The sequence below is a fragment of the Schistocerca gregaria genome, chromosome X, assembly GCF_023897955.1.
Source record: "Schistocerca gregaria isolate iqSchGreg1 chromosome X, iqSchGreg1.2, whole genome shotgun sequence".
NCBI lineage: Eukaryota > Metazoa > Arthropoda > Insecta > Orthoptera > Acrididae > Schistocerca > Schistocerca gregaria.
The window spans coordinates 803,463,392-803,477,401 of record NC_064931.1 but is presented as its reverse complement, the minus strand read 5'-3'; the positions used below and the strand labels follow the sequence as shown (position 1 = coordinate 803,477,401).

The following is a 14,010-nucleotide window of genomic DNA, read 5'->3' as shown; positions in this document are numbered from 1 at the left end:
TGTTGGAAGAACTTCATGGGTGTACTTTAATGCTCATCTAGTGTGTATTAAACAGGATTTAAAGTAAGTACAGTTCATGTTTCTCACATTTTTAATTGGCATTATTCCAGTTAATTTTGTTTAATAAACATAGTTTGCAGTGTGCATTTTCAACTTCTTGCGGCATAATGAATAATCCATTAAATTCCAGGCATGCAGCTGCGCAAATAAAATTTCCCCCACTCATATTTCGGCTGTGTATCATCCGACCATCCTCAGAGTGAGTCTCAAGACTGACGACAAGGTGCAAAGCATGGCCTTATATGCTCCATCGCGGCGGTACTGGGCATGCGGGTCACAGATGCTGGTCTGTTGCAAAGAAATATGCTTACACGTGCGCCGCCTGTGGCGAAGGGGTGCAGACATTCAATTCACTTATCAATGTATGATCGCCAGCGGTGACACCATGACAACTTCTCTACAGTTTAATTACCCCCAAGAGCTGGATTCCATGCTTTGTCCAAATTAAAAACATTATCTCTATTTATTAAATTATTAGGTAATCTACTGTCTATGTCTTCCTTGAAGACAGATTCCCAAAAGGAAGACATGGATGTTAAAATCTTCAAAAAAATGTTCCAATGTGTGTGAAATCTTATGGGACTTTACTGCTAAAGTCATCAGTCCCTAAGCTTACACACTACTTAACCTAAATTATCCTAAGGACACCACACACACACACACACACACACACACACACACACACACACACCCGAGGGAGGACTCGAACCTCCGTTGGGATCAGCCGCACAGTTGTTAAAATCTTCACATCACTGTAATTCATGGAATGCCCTGTATCAATAGAATGTTCAGCCACAGCTGACTTTTCTGGCTGTAATAAGCAAGCTCCAAACGTCTCATGAATGGTGCGTGTTGTTTGACCGATGTACGACTTCTCGCGATTTCTACAAGGAGTCTGATACATACCCACTCTAGGAAGCTGTAAATTGTCCTTCACAGAGCCAAGTAAATCTGCAATCTTCGTGGGGGCCAGAAGATCACCCTCACACAGTGTTTCTCAAGAATACGGCCTATCTTCAAGGAAAGAGCACCCACATTGGGCATAAACGCACTAGATCTTAATGAATCACTATCTTCTTCCCCATCACATACTTGCATTCTAGGTTTTGCATTGAATGCTCTTCGAATTTGTTGTGGAGAAAATCCATTCAATTTAAAAATGCTCTTGAGGTATGTGAGCTCTTCTTGCAAATTGAGTTTATCGGATATACAGTGTGCACTATGCACTAAGGTCTTAAGGACATCTGTGGTCTGTGAAGGGTGATGGCAGCTACTGGCATGAAGATATAGATTTGTGTGTGTCAGTTTCTGATATACAGCATGTCCTGATGTGCCATCAACTTTATGGTGAACAACAACATTGAAAAAGGGGAGGCAGCCATCTTTTTCTATTTCCATAGTAAATTTGATGCTAACATGGATGGAATTCAAATGCTCAAGAAATCGATGTAATTCATCCATCCCATGTGGCCATACCACAAACGTGTCATCCACGTATCTCCAGAAGACTGTTGGTTTAAAACTTGTCGAACCCAGTGCCTTGTCCTCGAAGTCTTCTATGAATAAATTAGCTACCAGAGGGTAGAGAGGGCTTCCCATAGCAACACCATCAATCAGCTCATAAAATTCACTATTAAACTGGAAATAAGATGATAAAAGCACATGTTTAAATAAGGCTGTAATGTTGTTATCAAAATTATGGCCAATAAGAGAGAAACTAGTCATTTAAAGGTACCTTGGTGTATAATGATACCACGTCAGAACTAACAAGCACATCTGTACTATTAAGCCTGACATTTCTAAGTCTCTGAATAAAATCCATAGAATTACAAATGTGGTGACTACATTTTCTTACCAGTGGTTTTAATAAGGAAGCTAAATATTTGGCAGAAAAATCTGTTGCTGAACCAATAGTGCTCGTTATAGGTCTCATAGATAATTCCTCTAGATGCTCTTCCTTACACATCTTGCGAACTTTAGGTAGTCTATAAAATCACGGTGGTACTGCACCTCATACTTTTAAACTTCTTATGACTTCCTTCAGTAGTGATGAAGCGTTCAGCAAGGCAGCAGTCCTTTTTGTCACCTTGTTAATCTTCCAGTATGCACCAGAACTAAGTAGACCACATATCTTTTCCTTGTATACTTCCTGAGGCAAAAGGACAGTAGCATTACTGTTATCAGCACGCAGGACGACTGAGTCAGTATCCTCGTGCAGCTTTCGTATCGCACATCTTTCTTCCTTGGAAACATTGTTTCTTTGTGGATGATGCTTCGTAATTGCTCGACAGGTTTCTCATCTGATTTCTTCAGCAGAACCCTCCAATAGTGGTCAGACAGCTTCTTCAATGGCACTGCTGAAAGTCTATATTGGCAAAGTCTTTGGAGTAGGGGCAAAATTTAGCCCTTTACTTAAGACAGACAACGTAGCTTTGTCCAGATCCTTACCAATCAAATTTATGACAGGATGTCAAATAACAGAAACCACATGAGAAGGCTAGTCCAATCGTCTGTACTTGGTAATCTGTCTTTTTGTGGACACTTCGCGAACCCAGCCTTCTCAGGTGGACTTTGTTATTCGACATCCTTCTCAGATTGATCAAGAGGCTTCAGAATGGCAGCCTCGTGCTGGAGACTATGAAGGCACCCCAAGTACAGAAGCTGTTGAATGCCAAGCTACTTGGAGAATATCCCACCAACAGTGAGCTGAACACTGGATTAAATAGTTTTAAAAGTGTTGTAACGTGGTGCGACATTACGGATATGCACACAAAAGAACTGCAATAGGAATGGGAAGGTGCAAGGGTAACAGAAGTCCAAAATGTTATAAAAGGGGTTTATGGTGAGCTCTAAAAGTAAGCATAGTTTATTCTGCTGAAGTTGCCAGAGTATATTGCAGCAGAATTTCTCTGCCATAAGGTTATTCCTTATGTCCCAAATCCAGTGTGCTGGTTCAAGTGCCAGTGCTTCAGTCACACCATATGGGTTGTAACTGTCAGGCTATGTATGGATGATGGGACAGTGTGGCACACAAGCAAGGTCTTCAGTGCACTTCCCCACCCAGGTGTGTTAATTGATTCCAGGCCCATCCAGTTTGTCTTTGCCGAAAAAAATAAGGTTCAGTAAATTAAAGTTGCCCAACAGTCTCGTACTCTGACGTGAAGAAGGAATTCTATGCCATTCAGCCACCAAATTTTGTCACATCTTAGCGCCCAGACTAAGATGGTTGAGCAGGGCACATCTACCTGCACCTGTAAATGCAGCTGCCAGCTTGCACTGCTGGTACTGCAGCCCAGTCATCCTATCACTGAAGCAGTGAAAGTTGCTGAATGTAATGTCAATGTAGTTAGCAAACCCTCAAGGCACACATTAGAAGGGATCCAGCAGTGTGCTTCTTTTAAATTAGCATTGACAACATCCCCCAAAATCCAAGTTTGAGAGATGAAGGCTAAATGGCCACAGTGATCCGCTCCAAAGCCATCAGTCCATGCGACCTTGTTACTATCTGATGGATCTGGTGATGATCGTATCATGATTGTAGATATTGACTGTCGTAACTGCGACCAGGATGGTCGTGGGGTAGCAGTGACAGAAAGTGCGGCGGGAACTGCGGAGAGGCCCGCAAACAACAACACAACGGGAGAGAACGGACATAACCAACGAAGCACAGAACGAATACAACAAGATCGAACAGTGGAGTCAGAAGGAAACAAACACGTCCACTCGTACACAGAACAAGGAAGTAAGCTGTCTAGTGCGAAGCGATGTGTAAACCGACGTACGCGAGATTAGACTGGCTGGCTGAGCGTGAGGCAGGTGCTTGAGTACGCTATCGGGGGCGCCGCTATTGGCTGCTGGGACCACGTATTCCACTGTGGTGCCCTCACACTAAAAGTGGGTCAGGAGGCGTGTGCCGCCACAGCTTACGGATTGACGGTGCAGAGACCTCTACGGGTCTTCGACGTCTGGAGCGGATTCAAATTCCGCGGCGCACAGTACCAGATTCCTCCCCCCTGAAACTCGCACGTAGGGTGGAAACACCCCGGACGGTGCTGAGGTGGGCGGCAGTGGGAAGAGGAACTGGGCATGTTAACCACAGTTTGCAGCGAGGAAGGGACGCTCGAGGTATCCATGAAAGCCGATCCAGAGTCCAGGGCGGGGGAGGGAGCTGCCAATCCACCCAGAGGTGGAGAGGGCTGGCGGCAGGCCCGCGAGGAGACGGCTACCGGGGGCTGGGACGGTGACTCGAGGACCACATCCGTACCCGGAGGAGGTAGGGAAAGAGACGGCAGTGTGAGCCCCTTGGCAGCATAAGGGCAGAGCTGATTATGATGGCAGTGCTCCAACCCTTTCAACGTCTGCACCGACGTCATACACCGCCTTTGGGACGGGACGACTGTGCAGATGTCCAACCCACCTTGCACCCGTACTCGTGGGCCCACACGGCCGTGCCAGGGGCATACCCCTGTGAGGGCTGGGAGTGGGGGCAGGAGGAGGACTTCATCAGCAAATGGAGCAGGGTCTGCGGCTGTCGCCCATGAAGGAGCTCAGCTGGACTGCGTCCGTCAATTGGCATAGTGCAATAGGTGCTCAAAAACAGGGTGAGGGCCGACGTGGTTAGAGATGTGTCGACCGCCTTAGTCAACTGGTGTTTAAAAGTGTGGACAAGCCTCTCCGCCGTGCCATTGGACGAAGGGTGGAAATGGAGGCTATGGATATGTTTGATACCGTTGGCCTGACAGAAGTCGTGGGAGGAGGATGCTGTGAATTGGGACCATTATCAGAGACCAATGTGTGGGACAGGCCTTCAATGGCAAGAACCTGGGCCAGGGCCATGAGTGTAGCCTCCATGGGGGTGGATGCCATTCGGACAACATATGGGTATTTGGAGTAGGCATCAACAATGATTAACCTCATGGACCCCACAAACGGGCCTACAAAATTGGTACGGATGCGATCCCAGGGCCGGCGAGGCACAGGTCAGGGTGCAAACGAGGTGGGCTTTCCTGGTGACGTGCACAGACAGTACACCCACGGACCAGGTGCTCAATATCTCCATCGATGCCGGCCAATACATATGCTGGTGAGCCAAAACTTTCATACGGGACATACCCCAGTGCTCACAGTGTAACAAACTCAGCACCTGAAGCCGCAATTCTGGAGGGATGACCACCTGGTGGGCATCCGACTCCATGGCCAATAGGAGGACATAATTGACCACAGAGAGCCTGTGGGACAGGTGGCGCCAGGGGCTGAAATCGGACTGCATCTGACAAGAAATAGAGGACGGCCACCCGTGGACCACATAGTTGAGAACCAGCCGTAAGACAGGGTCACGGCGGGTAGTCGCAGCAATGTCAGAGCCATAAGAGGAAGACTGTCCAGCACATCCTGGTGGGCAGAATCAATGTGAAAGCAGAGGACCTCCTGTTGGTCAAAGTCAGGATGTCGGCCTGATGGGAGACGTGACAAAGCGTCTGCATTAGCATGGTGGACGGTGGGCTTATACCGGATGGTGTAAGCGTAATTCCGTAAAAACAATGTCCATCACCAGAGACGTTGAGCCATCCGCTCGGGAAGGTGAGAGTGGGGTCCGAAAAGTGTAACCAAGGGTTTATGGTCCATCAGGAGGGTGAACTTTGCCCCAAAGAGATAGGTGTGAAATTTTTGGATGGTGAACACGATCACCAGGGCCTCCTTTTCAACCTGGGAGTAGTTCCGTTGTGCTGGGGTCAACGTCTTAGAGGCATAAGCGATGGGCTGTTTGGAGCCATTGGCATCCTGGTGCACGAGGATGGCCCCAATGTTGTATGCCGACGAATCAGCTGCCACAACCAAGGGGCGGTCTGGAGAGAATGGAGTAAGGCAAGGGGCGGACTTCAGCAGAAAGGGAACAGCCATGGAAACGACCTTAACTTTGTCAGAAATTGAAAAGCCAAACAGTTGAAACGCATCCAGGCCAAAAATATTCTAAGCCAATGGGTGGTCTATGACAAAGATGGTAAGGAGCCGTGGAACACGTTTGTACGTCGCCTGGACGACGAACTGTCCACGAAGGGGAATGGAACCGTCTCCATAGGCGACAAATGGCGAGAGGGAGGCGACAACACAGGAGAGCCCAGCCGTGTATGTGTCGCCATATTAATCAGGGAGACGGTAGCCCCAGTGTCGACCTGAAAACTGACATCCTCTGTGAAAATGTGGAGCGTGAGGGGAAAGCTTCCGCGCCGGTGGGTCATCCTGTGGGATGACCGATTGCAGATCTTGGACGGTATCTTGAGGCCCAGGAGGAGCAGGACTGGATCGCGTTAAGTGACTATGACAAACCAATCAGAAGTGGCCTTCCTTGTTACACAGTGTGCACGTTTTCCAGCGGTGGAGACAATCAGCCCGCGAATGGGCAGTAAAGCGCTGTGTGCAAGATGGTAGTGGGCCGCGCACGGGCAACGAGGGGTGACCGAAGGCACCAACACCATAGTGACATCGGAACACGAGGAGTCCCGACAGCGCTGGCCCCTGTCGGTCAGGCCATGTCGACATCGCGAGGGCGGAACCTGCCGTGACACTGTGATTGCTGCCACCTGCGGTCGCACCATAAGACGCTCGTTAGCCGCTTGAGCAGTTTCAAAGGAGTGGGCAATGCGGAGAATCTTCTCCAAGGAGGGGTTGTCGAGTTTCAATGCCGCAGTAAGGACCTCAGGGTTGTGAGCCAGCTGAACCACCACATCGTGCATCAGGGAGTCCGCATACGAAGCCTTACACTGCTGATTGGTGCACGTAAAATCGCATCGACGGCTGAGACTCTGCAAGTCCATGACCCAGGAACGATACGATTGACCAGGCTGTTTATGGTACTGGTGGAACTCCAGCCAAGAGGTGACTACATCGTAGCGTTGGGTATAATAGTTTGTCAAAAAAAGGCAAATCTCCTTGAAAGAGAGAGCCACAGGATCGGACAACGGTGCCAACTTGCGGAGAAGAAAGAACGTGTCTGGAGAGGCCCAAGACAAAAACAACCACCACTGCAAGGAGTCGTCCGTGACTTGAAAAGCCATGGAATGTTGTTTCACCCAATGTAAGTAGGTTTCACAGTCCTCTTTAGTGTCATTAAAGGGTGGAAACGACAGCGGACACGGGAAAGCATCGGACACCGAGGACTCTGAAGCTGGTGCGGTAACGCATCCCGGGCATCGACTTTGTCCATTGGCAAGTGCAGCCACTACTTGCACTCGGGGTCAGATTTTGGAGAGCCTCTTGACATCTCATGAGCTGTGCAGCCTGAATATGGGCACTCCCACTCATTTATGTGCTGTTACTGCATCATTCATGGTCATTGACCTCTGTTTCTGCTCTACAGCCCTTGCAGACACTCTTCAGTGGGAAGCCACTGACCAGCTTCATTCCAGTTACCACTTCCCACTCCGTAGTCAACTATTGGATGGAGCTCTTCCTGAAAGGATATAGGCATGATGGATGATCAGTAGAGCCAACTGGACACTGTTTGTTCAGCTGGCTGTGTTTGAATTCAATAGCATGCAGGAGTGGGTGGACCACATCACATGAGTAATCCACCATACCACTGACCTCTCCATCCCAAAGTCCATTCATCATCCTAGGAGGCCACCTGTGCTTCGGTGGATTGATGAGTTACTGCACAGACAGTGCCAGAGAATTTTGTGTGTACTACTGCCATTGCCAGCCAGTCTTGAGCAAGAGAATGGTGTTCCCCAGAGCAGTGCTTTAAATGTTATCATCTTTGGCATGCCTATAACCAGTATCACGTCTGCAGTAAGGTGTCTTGTACGATGTGCTCTTTATTTGTGGATGATTTTGCTGTTTCCTGTTCCTCTTCCAGTATTGCAATAGCTACTCATAAGTTGCAACTTGCATTGAAGAAGCTGGAGAAGGGGGCAGCAAAGACTGGTTTTACATTTTCTGCAGAGAAGACAGAGTGTGTGTGTGTGTGTGTGTGTGTGTGTGTGTGTGTGTGTGTGTGTGTGTGTGTGTGTGTGTGTGTGTGTGTTTCATTTTAATCATCTTAATTGTATTTTTGCTCTACCTGAATTGCGTATATGGGACACCATTCTCCCTTTTAAAGACTCTGTGTGGTTTTTGGGCCACATTTTAGACTTCAAGCTTTCATGGTTACCACACCTGAAGGCAAAGGCCCAGAAGGCACTGAACATTTTGAAGTCTCATAGCCACTGGTCTTTGGGAGCAGACAGGACATGTCTGCTCCAGTTTTATAGGACTTTTGTTCAATTGTGGATGGACTATGATTGCACAGTGTACAGAGCAGTGAGGTCTTTGTATCTGGAAATCATTGATGCTCTGTACCTTCAGGGGATCACAGTGTCCACATGCACCAACAGGACCAGCCTCATACCCAATGTTTGTGCTGAAGCTGGTGAACCCTCACATGTTTCATGGTGCATCAGGCCTGTCAGCTCCTCACTACTCTCCCTTACTCAGCACACAGTACTATTGCTGATCGAGCTATGAAACACCTCTTTAACAATTGTCCATTGGCAGCAAGGCTATTTGGGATCCTTGCGAAATGTGCCCTGTAGTCCCTTTATGTGGGGTATGTTCACACTCAGATCTGGAGTTTTAACTGACTGCCGCCCTGGTTACTGCAGAGGCTAAGAGTAAGTTTAGATTCAGTGCAGTACAGGAGAGACTGCCCTCCTGTTTCTGTTTTTAATGTGATATTTTCTGACATTTTAAATGAGCACCACAACTATGTAGTTGTCTTGATAGACGGGTCTAAACAGGAAGACACACAGCTCGCTATTTTGTTGCCTCCCCTGCCACTCATGCTCTCGTGCCAATGAAATATAAAACCTTTATTATTATCTGCCATATGCAATGCCAAATTGTAACAAGAAAGTTGACATAAATAATACATTTGGCAGTGTGACTATGTTGGCAAAGAGAAAACCTGTTGTAAATATATGGATACTGTGCATGCATCACTTCTAGGAGAGGTAGAATATACATGATCAAACTTCATCTCATCTCTAGCTTTTTCAGCCTGTCTATGATGAATTTCTAGTCAAGTACGATGTACAGCTCTATTGGTTGAGTCATTCAACATTTTACTTTGAAGCAGATCACATGTGTTACAAGTATATTTCCTTGGGTGGTGAAATCTCAGTTTGGGAAAGTGTTCATTTAATACATTTTTGTAGTACAAATATTTAATGTCTGTGTCTGGATAACACATAACAAAAGCATGATACATTCTGCTGTAATTTAAATCTTGGCTTAAAAATAGAAGGGAGCTTTTAGCCTTGTATGATGGCTTTCATTATTGGGGAAACTTTTGATGTGTTCAACAATGCATTTTACGTCAGGAGCTGCATATTTCCTTTCTTTGTTTTTATTTCCCCTATGTTCAATGTAGGTAACATCATAACTCTTTTTTGCTTTTATCAAGGTTTACACTCTTCGACAGGTAATTTTGTGTATTTCCAGAAAGTTTTTTTGCAAACTCTGCCTTAATCATCAGGAACTGTATAAAAAACACTAGCCTGTCTGCGACTCTCCTCAGGTTCTTTTTAAGAACTATGACACCTTCTTCTAACATTGCATTCACTTAAGTTTCCACCAATAAGAGTTTTGCTTAACGTTATCACCTAATTCGTAGAACTGATTGAATATGTTTAATTTGTGTTCCAACGCAATGTCTCTACATTGATAGCGGCATCGGCATGAAACCTACAACAAACAAACCCGGGTATTAGAGGCATTAAATAATTTTTGACTGCCAGGAATAAACTGTTTGTTTGCTACTCTGCACAGTTAGTAGGTCTACTATAGTCCAGGAACGAAGTCAAACATAACCTAATGTGGTCTGCATAATCTAAACATAGGTTAGCTTAAAACGCCACAGAAATATCATATTCAAGCGAAGTTCTTCATTAAAACCTTAGTCCTAAGGCTTTTAAGTTATCATATACATATACCTCATCAGGTGGAGGTTGTTTTTGAGGTACAGCAACTTCCTTATTGTTCTCATATGGGTCTCTCTCAGCTCTTCGCTTTTTATTTATTTGGGAAATACTACCTTCACCCCTTTTCTGACATTTTCTTGTTTCATCCATCACATAAATTTGTACTGTCCCATGTACTTCAACTTTGGAGTAAATTTCCAGTTGCCTTGACATTTCAAATGTGCTCTGTGATGCACTTGTCACCAGTACTGCAGCAAAGCTCTCTCTGCAGGGCATTTGGAATGTGTACACTCTTCTGACACTATGCCATTAGACAATGATCTTAGCATGGGATGATACGTCTGAAGTCTCTTACATAGAAGACAAAATGTTGTTTGTCTAGTACTGTTGAGAGTTTCTTTTCTGTACAGTTTTTTGACAGCTGCTCTTTTCATGAGATGCTGTAAGCATTAATGTTACAGAACACGAAGGAGGCAACTAACGGTGTGGTTGAGGTAATGTTCAAAAATGAAACACGGATCCCAGAGGGATCAGGGTCCTTTGGTTTGGAGCCGAGTGGAGGGTCTCAACCAGAGGCTTCGTCGACTCTGTGACAGTCTTGGCTGCAGACTTCTAGACTTGCGCTATTGTATGGGTAATTGTAGGATGCCCCCAGATAGGTCAGGGGTGCACTACACAAAGGAAGCGGCTACTCGGGTAGCAGAGTCCTTGTGGTGTGCATATGGGCGTTTTTTAGGCTAGGCAGTAGTGCGAGGTGTTCTGATGATGTGCAGGCAGGGAAATCGGGACGCTCTCAGTGTAAAGACACTTCAGCTATCAAGATATTAGCAGTAAATTTTCAGAGTGTTTGGAATAAAGTTCCTGAATTTACTGCCCTCCAGGAAGCGTGTGGCGTGCAAATTATTCTCGGGACTGAGACCTGGCTGAACTCTGAGATAGGAAGTTCTGAAATATTTAGTGAGGGTTGGATCGTGTATCAGAAAGACAGATTAGACACTATGGGAGGTGGTGTCTTCATTGCTGTTGACAAAAATATTGTCTCTACTGTGATTCAAGCAGAGTGAGATCGTGAAGTTATCTGTACACGTTTAACAGGGCTAGGGGAAATAAAGTTAATTGTGGGGTGTTATTACCAGCCACCAGGTTCCACTGTGACAGTTCTAGAATCATTCAAAGGGAGTCTACATTATGTATTGCAGAAGTACCTGGATCATGCTATATTAGTTGGAAGCGACTTCAGCCTACCTAGTATAGACTGGGATGTCTATGGATTCATTACAGGTGGTACAGACAAGCCGTCGTGTGACAGACAAGCCGTCGTGTGAATTACTTTTGAACACATTATTCGAAAACTGTCTTGAGCAGCTAAATCGACAGCCAATGCGTAATGGAAATATTTTACATCTTGTAGCCATGAACAGACCAGACCTCATAGACGGTGTCAGTGTTGAGGAAGGGATTAAAGATCATGATGTTGTCGTTACAACTATGGTTACGAAAGTTAAAAAGTCAGTCAAGAAGGCTAGGAGAGTATTCTTACTAGAAAGAGCAGATAAGCAGTTGTTAGCATCCCACTTAATAAATGAATCGACTTTATTTACTTCCGGTATGATGGACGTGGAAGAAATATGGGCAAATTTTGAACACATTGTAAATCACGCATTGGGCAAGTATGTGCCGAAAAAGTGGGTTACGGACAGAAAAGACCCACCGTGGTTTAACAGCGCAATTTGGAGAATTCTCAGGAAGCCAAGGCAGTTGCACTTGCGGTACAAGAAAGATTGGGAAAATGAGGACGGGCAAAAGTTAGTAGAGATTTGACTGTTGTAAAAAGAGCGCTGCGCGAAGCATTCAACCACTACCACCATCATACCTTAGCAAAAGATCTTGCTGAAAACCCAAGGAAATTCTGGTCTTACATAAAATTGGTAAGCGGGTCGAAGGCTTCCATCCAGTCACTCACTGATCAGTCTGGCCTGGCAACAGAAGACAGCAAGATGAAAGCTGAAATTTTAAATTTAGCATTTGAGAAATCTTTCACGCAGGAGGATCATACAAACAAATCGCCGTTTGAGTCTCATACAGATTCCTGTATGGAAGACATAGTGATAGACATCCCTGAGGTTGTGAAGCAGCTGAATGGGTTGAAAATAAATAAATCGCCAGGTCCTCATGGGATTCCAATTCGGTTTTACAGAGAGTACTCTACTGCATTGGCTCTTTACTTAACTTGCATTTATCGTGAATCTCTTGCCCAACGTAAAGTCCTGAGCGACTGGAAAAAAGCGCAGGTGATGCCTGTATATAAGAAGGGTAGAAGGACGGATCCTCAAAATTACAGACCAATATCCTTAATATCGGTTTGTTGCAGGATTCTCGAACATATTCTCAGTTCGAATATAATGAATTTCCTTGATACATAGAAGTTGCTGTCCATGCATCAGCACGACTTTAGAAAGCATCGTTCCTGCAAAACGCAACTCGCCCTTTTTTCACATGATATCTTGCGAACCATGGATGAAGGGTATCAGACGAATGCCATATTCCTTGACTTCTGGAAAGCGTATGACTCGGTGCCCCACTGCAGACTCCTAACTAAGGTACGAGCATATGGGATTGGTTCCCAAGTATGTGAGTGGCTCGAAGACTTCTTAAGTAATAGAACCCAGTACGTTGTCCTCGATGGTGAGTGTTCATCGGAGGTGAGGGTATCATCTGGAGTGCCCCAGGAAAGTGTGGTAGGTCCGCTGTTGTTTTCTATCTACATAAATGATCTTTTGGATAGGGTGGATAGCAATGTGCGGCTGTTTGCTAATGATGCTGTGGTGTACGGGAAGTTCTCGTCGTTGAGTGACTGTAGGAGGATACAAGATGACTTGGACAGGATTTGTTATTTGTGTAAAGAATGGGAGCTAACTCTAAATACAGATAAATGTAAATTAATGCAGATGAATAGGAATCCTGTAATGTTTGAATACTCCATTAGTAGTGTAGCACTTGACACAGTCATGTCGGACTCGCATTCGGGAGGACGACTGTTCAATCCCGTCTCCAGCCATCCTGATTTAGGTTTTCCAGGATTTCCCTAAATCATTTCAGGCAAATGCCGGGATGGTTCCTCTGAAAGGGCACGGCCGATTTCCTTCCCACTCCTTTCCTAACCTGAGCTTGCGCTCCGTCTCTAATGACCTCGTTGTCGACGGGACGTTAAACACTAACCACCACCACAACAGTCATGTCGATTAAATATTTGGGCGTAACATTGCAGAGCGATATGAAGTGGGACAAGCATGTAATGGCAGTTGTGGGGAAGGCGGATAATCGTCTTCGGTTCATTGGTAGAATTTTGGGAAGATGTGGTTCCTCTGTAAAGGAGACTGCTTATAAAACACTAATACGACCTATTCTTGAGTACTGCTTGGGATCCCTATCAGGTCGTATAGAGGGAGGACATAGAAGCAATTCAGAGGCGGGCTGCTAGATTTGTTACGGGTAGGTTTGATCATCATGCGAGTGTTACGGAAATGCTTCAGGAACTCGGGTGGGAGTCTCTGGAGGAAAGGAGTCATTTTTTTCGTGAAACATTACTGAGGTAATTTATAGAACCAGCATTTGAGGCTGACTGCAGTACAATTTTACTGCCGCCAACTTACATTTCGCGGAAAGACCACAAAGATAAGATAAGAGAGATTAGGGCTCGTACAGAGGCAAATAGGCAGTCATTTTTCCCTAGTTCTGTTTGGGATTGGAACAGGGAGAGAAGATGCTAGTTGTGGTACGAGGTACCCTCCGCCACCAACCGAGTGGTGGGTAGCGGAGTATGTATGTAGATGTAGGTATCAGAAAAATGATGTGTCCTACATTACTGGTAACTGTAACAAGAAGTATATCAGAAAATAGGAATTAGTTTACTTGAAAACATTACACAGCTTTCCTGGGACAAGTTTAATAACCACTTCTCAGCTGCTGCAACTACCGCAGTCAGCTTTGTTGC

The 14,010-nt window shown here is 45.6% G+C and overlaps 1 protein-coding gene across 6 annotated transcripts in view; it reads left to right on the top strand.

The window, feature by feature from the left end:
* The window catches only part of LOC126297438 (SRSF protein kinase 3-like), a 367,448-nt gene that overhangs the window by 165,717 nt on the left and 187,721 nt on the right, over positions 1-14,010 (top strand). The gene's annotated exons all lie outside the window — the stretch shown is intronic.